The sequence below is a fragment of the Heteronotia binoei genome, chromosome 1 (genome assembly GCF_032191835.1).
Source record: "Heteronotia binoei isolate CCM8104 ecotype False Entrance Well chromosome 1, APGP_CSIRO_Hbin_v1, whole genome shotgun sequence".
In the NCBI taxonomy this organism is placed as follows: domain Eukaryota; kingdom Metazoa; phylum Chordata; class Lepidosauria; order Squamata; family Gekkonidae; genus Heteronotia; species Heteronotia binoei.
Genome location: NC_083223.1, coordinates 46,527,945 through 46,534,035, shown reverse-complemented (window position 1 = coordinate 46,534,035; position 6,091 = coordinate 46,527,945).

Genomic DNA, 6,091 nt, shown 5'->3' with positions numbered 1-6,091 from the left:
AGGCTGAGCAATCGGCCCTGGGTGACCCAGCCAACATGTTTCTCGCCCAGAAGGAGTGGGGATCTGAACCTGGCTCTCCCAGATCCCCCCCACTGCCAGTTCTGATCCCTTCTGCCCAGAAGGAGTGGGGATCTGAACCTGGCTCTCCCAGATTCCCCCCCACTGCCAGTTCTGATCCCTTCTGCATTTCCCTCCCCCAGAAGCAGCAAGGCTGAGGGGTAGGCCTGATGGAAAGGCTGTTTCTGAAACCTCCAAGGGGTGCTTTTTGTCTTCCTGCCACCCCTTTTCCTTCATGGGCTGAGAACAGGTGTGGGGAGAAGGGAGGTTGCTGTCCCCCACCCTTCGCAACACTCACTCTGACTCTTGGTTCAGACGTGTGGCAGCGATAGCAGTGCCCCTTTTCCCTTTTGCTCCTCCCTTTCCCCCTTTGTTTCTGAGAACAGGATGTCTTTCCCCTCAGAGCAGCATGCACAAGACAGCACAGTTGTCTCTCAAGGCAGGACCAGCCAGGACAAGCTACAGTCCTTGCCAGTCTCCTAACAAGGTCATAATTGCTACCAGTGGTTTGTTTTTTCCTTTAGTCCCACCCAGCTGGCTTGCTTTTTCTACTGGTTTGTTTTTTCTTTCAGTTCTACACAGCCAGATCGTGCAAAGGGGCAGGCCTGTTAGTGCATGGTAATTAAATAATTTTAAAAACCCTTTTGTAGTATTTTTCTACATTTCTCTTAACTCTTTTTCACACTTTTTTCCTCTTTAATTTTGCTCTCTTCTTTTCATGATCTGCCATTCATCTATCTCCACTTCTAAGCTGTGCATGGGATAGAGAAGGCAGAGAAAGAAGTACTTTTCTCCCTTTCTCACAATACAAGAACTCGTGGACACTCAATGAAATTGCTGCGCAGTTGGGTTAGCACGGATAAAAGGGTTAATCACCAAAGGGTTATTAACACATGGAATTCATTGCCACAGGAGGTGGTGACAGCTACAAGCATAGATGGCTTCAAGAGGGGATTGGATAAACATATGGAACAGAGGTCCATCAGTGGTTATTAGCCACAGGGTATATAGATGGAACTCTCTGTCTGGGGCAGTGATGCTCTGTATTCTTGGTGCTGGGGGTGGAGGCAACCGTGGGAGGGCTTCTGAGGCCCTAGCCTCACTAGTGGGCCTCCTGGTGGCACCTGGTTTTTTTGGCCACTGTGTGACAGAGTGTTGGACTGGGTGGGCCATTGGCCTGATCCAGCATGGCTTCTCTTATGTTCTTGTTCTCTCTCCCACTCCAAGCAACTTATATGATTATCTTCTCCTCCATTTTATCCTGACAACAACCCTGTGAGGTAGGTTAGGCCAAGCCCAAGGTCACCCAATTTGCTTCCATGACAGATTGAGGGATTAAATTATGGTTTCCCAGATCCTAGTCTGACACTTTAACCACTACACAAGTTTAGCTTCCATTGCAAATAGCATTTTGGTGTGTGTGTGTGTGGGGGGGGAATCTGGAGCTAACTCTGGCCAAGATGTTCCAGTTTCTTTCATTTTTGTCCCTGGAACTCCCATGATCATCCTGAAGCTGGTGGCCAATTTTGAGAAGCCTAGTTTTTCTGATGGGTTATAACTTCCACAAATAGACAGACAGATGGACATGCAGATTCTTTATTATTATAGAAGCATAGTAACAGCCAGCCAAGTGAATCTGTTTTGTTATGATATTTGGTTTGGATAAGGCTCATTGTTTGGGGGGGGGGGGGGGACCAGATGGAATCTTGCTCCAAGGGCCCATGGTGGCTCTCAGCAGCCCTGCGCATAGCTGCCACAGATGGTATCTTTTATTTTAAAAACTGTATCAGAAGAAACTCCTCCTGGTATGTCTTAGGCACATGGAATAGCAGCAGGGGTACAAACACATTCATTTTGGGCAAGCAAGTAGCAAGAAATAATTTGGATGCTTCAGCTTGCACAAGGATTGTTGGGCATATGGAATTCCTCCATGGGATCCTACTCTAAGGATGACGCTGCCAAGTTTTGAGACAACTCTGTTTCGTTTCAAAAGTTCAGCTTTCCATTATGGTTTCTCTGCACTCAGAATAAAAAAAGCAGTCCTGTGATTTGACCAGGTCTATAGAACAATCCCTGTTAGAAATTCATGCCTTGGGGGCAAGGGTGCCAACATTCAGGTGACACCTGGAGGTCTCCTGCTATTATACTTGATATCCAGGTGAACAAGATCAGTTCCCCTGCAGAAAATGGCTGCTTTGGAAGGTGAACTCTCTGACATTGTACCCTGCTGCGGTCCCTCCCTCCTCCAAGCCCTGCGCTCCTCAGGCTCCACCCCCCAAATCTCCAGGTATTTCCCAGCTCAGAGCTGAGAACCCTACCAAGGGAGAGTATCAGTAGTGGAAGACAGTGGCATCTTGCATAAAGATCTATACAGTCACACCAAAATGAGAAATTTGCTAAATAAAATAGGCAGAAAAAATAGCTTTCCTGAGTAGGTAGGTAGATAGATAAATGTGGAATTCTAGCAGGAACTCCTTTGCATATTGGGCCACACACCCCTGATGCAGCCAACCCTCTAAGAGCTTACAAGGCTCTTTTTTGTAAGCTCTTGGAGGATTGGCTACATCAGGGGTGTGTGGCCTAATATGCAAAGGAGCTCCTGCTAGAATTCCACACACACACACGGGTCATTTTGTAGAAAAAGAGGTACCAGAGCTCATTAGCACAACACCTCTGCAGAATTCATTTGCATATGCCATACACCCCTGACATCACCAGAATCAAGCCTGCTTACTTTTGTGCCAAGACAAAGGTATGAATTGGGCCACAGAAACAGGAACATATTATTATGGACCAAGCCCTAAGGCGTTTGTGCAGTTTCTAATCCTTTTGTCATGGACTCTGTTGTTAGTCTGTTGTGCCTTCCCATGAGGCATATCATGTTTGGCATCAGTGACGTTGCTCCAATTTGTTGCCCATTTGCAAACAAAGGAAGTGAAAGTTCTGATTCCGGAAAGCTGAAATCAAGTGACAAGTAGAAAGTTGAGATGCTAACAGAAAGGGCAAAGCAATTTTTAACTTTGAGCAGCAATAAAAATAGGAGACTAATTAGCAGGCTGTCTGAAAGAAGAACATCTTTAGCAGTTTTTAAAAATCCATTATTAGATCATCTGAAGGCTAACTGGGAAAATTACTGATCAGGTAATAAATGCCAAGAATGTTCCAAACCTGATGTTAGTGGTGTGTGTGAGCTGTCATCAGATTCCTAATTAGCATCTTTTCTTAGAGTTATCAGCCTCTGTATTTCCAGATTACAGAGATTAGGGGCAACCTTATATCTGAGCCATGTGACTTGTCACTCTGTCCTTTTCTGGAATTAAGTATACATACTTTAAAACTGGAAATGGATGAAAAGTTGCACTGCCTGCATCAGCTCTGTTATGTTTACCTGCACCAGATGCTCTCTCCCCATGTCTGAGTAATTCAAGGCCTTGCACAGAATCGAGCTAGGAGCCATGCTTTTCCATGCATCAGGCAGACCCATTGAGCCGGAGTAGGTGGCTGCCTGGAGCACCGAGCTGGGGAAAGGGTGATGGCTTCGGCCTTTCCTTCCACCTGTGCTTCTAAGTGGACTGAAATAGTCTGCTTAGAAGCAACAGCAAGGCTCCTGGTGCCAGCATGCGCAATGCCGCTGCCGACCGTCGCTCTGTCTCTCACGTCACAGATGCGAGAGGCAGAGCGACGGTGGGCAGCAGCGGCATGCATGCTGACACCGCGAGCCTTGCTGCAGCTGCACTCACCCTCGCCGGTGCTGGCATTGGGGTGGCAGTGACACCTTGCCTGGAGTGCCGGCCTCAGCCTGGCATCCTAGCACTGCCACTGACATCAGATCTGGGCTCCAGCAAACCAGTTCTCACAACCAAACTAAGTTTTCAAGCACTGATTCTGATTGAGACCACAGTGCTGAGGGAAGCATCCCTTGGGGGGCATTATTTGCTCCACTGGGGGTCTTTTTATGCAGTGACTGTTGTCCCCAATGGGACAAAGAACCCTTCTGGGGCTATGTTAGGTCAACAAACAGGGTGAAAGGTTGAAACCCTTCTCCTGAACCTGCATTGTGATGCCAGGCTCAACTGGGCCTCTGCTACATGTAGGAACTTAGTTCCCAGCAGCTGCCACTTGATTTTCAAAGTACGAGAGCTGAGTCAGGAGTAATGTGGCGAAAGTCATGTCTACTTGGGTTCAGACTGAGGTTCCTTTGAATTTTCCTGTCATTTCCAACAGTATGCTTTATGGCACTTTTACAGAAATGTTGCAGTCCTATGAATCGGCTAGACCTGCCTGAACCTTTCTGTCAAAAACTCTGTCTTCCTGGATGATCCCTGAACTCTGCTGCTGACTGGTAATTAACTTCTGAACCGTACTCTTGACTGCTAAATTAGCACTATTGACCTACACTGCCTCCCTCTCTAACTGCCAACAACCAACCGAGGAGAGGCTGTGGAGCTCAGCTGAGAGAGCTCATTCTGATCCAATAGAGCAGAATGGAAACTCTGTTATAGGTAGCAAGCAACGCCTGTTACGCTTTGGAGGGTATTTCCAAGGGTGGAGAATTCTGCCCCCCCCCCCCCCCCCACTGCTTGGAAGTTTTGTAAATATTTTAATTGAGCATAGACAGTCTGCCTGGAAATGTATCCATTCACGAACTGCCACACACAGCATGAATGCTCATGGAATTTCTGTGCTGGTCACCCTGCCACAAACTTTGCTTTGAGAACCATGAACCATTTGTGACAAACTTTAGTTCATGAGCCATTTTGTGCCCATTCTTAAGTAAAGGCTTCTTTCTAGCTAGCTATCTGAGCTAGGATGGAAAGAGATTGTAGAAAATGTGCCCAGCCCTCATGGTAGACAAAAAGAGAGAAAAGTGAAGTGGAATGATGGGAAGGAAGGAACAGCAGCATGAGTGTACAAAGGAAAGGTCAGAGAGCACCTTGTCCACCCCCATACTCAGTCTATATTGCCTTCCCAAGACACCAAAGTCTGCGCTAGCAACAGTCCATTCCTCCAACATAAGGCTAAAGGGAACAGCCTGGGAACTCAAGAAAGATGCTTGCTGGAGGAAGAAAAGAAGCCTGGAAGCGCTTCTTAACAAACAGATTTCAAGTAACTATAATGAATTGATTTCTACTTCAAGAATATTTCATCATTCTTCCACGTCTCTTTAAAATATATTTATTGGATTGGATCCAAGTGCCTACCAACAGAAGGCAGTTCTGCCCACAGAATGAATTTTCTCACTTCCTGCTGCAGCCCACTAAACTTAGTAAAATGGGAAGGAGACAAAGGATTCCCAAGAACATGTGTGTAGGAGGGGGAATGAACTAACATTTCTCTACCTTCCGCTGGAGTAAAATGACCATTGGATTCAACCCATTATGTTAGTCTTGGTATCTCTCTCTATTTCTGAGAGAGCATAATAAAAGCCCTGCTGGATCAGACCAGTGGTACATCTAGTCCAGCAAACCATTTCACACAGTGGCCAACCAGTTGCCCTGGAGTGCCAGCAAACAGGATGTAGACGCCAACGCCTTTTCCTGATGTTGCCTCCTAGCCACCTCTAAATGCGGAGGTTCCCTTTAGTCATCCTGGCTAGTAGCCATTGATGTATCTCTCTCCCCAAATCTATGGCCATCACTACCTCAACTGGCAGCAAATTCCACAATTTAATTCCTTGTTGAGCAAAGTAGTGTTTCCTTGTGTTTGTCTTGAACCTATGGCCTGTTGGGGAGAAAGGCTTAAAAGGATTAAATGAAGTAAATTGACGAAATAATTTCCTTATTTACACAAAATGGTGACCTTGCATATGCACAAAGTGCACTCTCTCGGGTTGCAAGTTTGGAGCACCCAAAATATAACAGCTGAAAAGGGTTTCAGAAAAGGATGTTAGAGTGCTAAAACATCAGGTAAAATCTGGAGATCCTGGCAACCCCACTAGCTGCACTAGCGCAGTTTCACTGATGCAAGATCTGTTCACTTAAGGGTAGCTAATGTTTTTGAATTCTACCACACTAACCTCAAGGTGGTGGCTGGA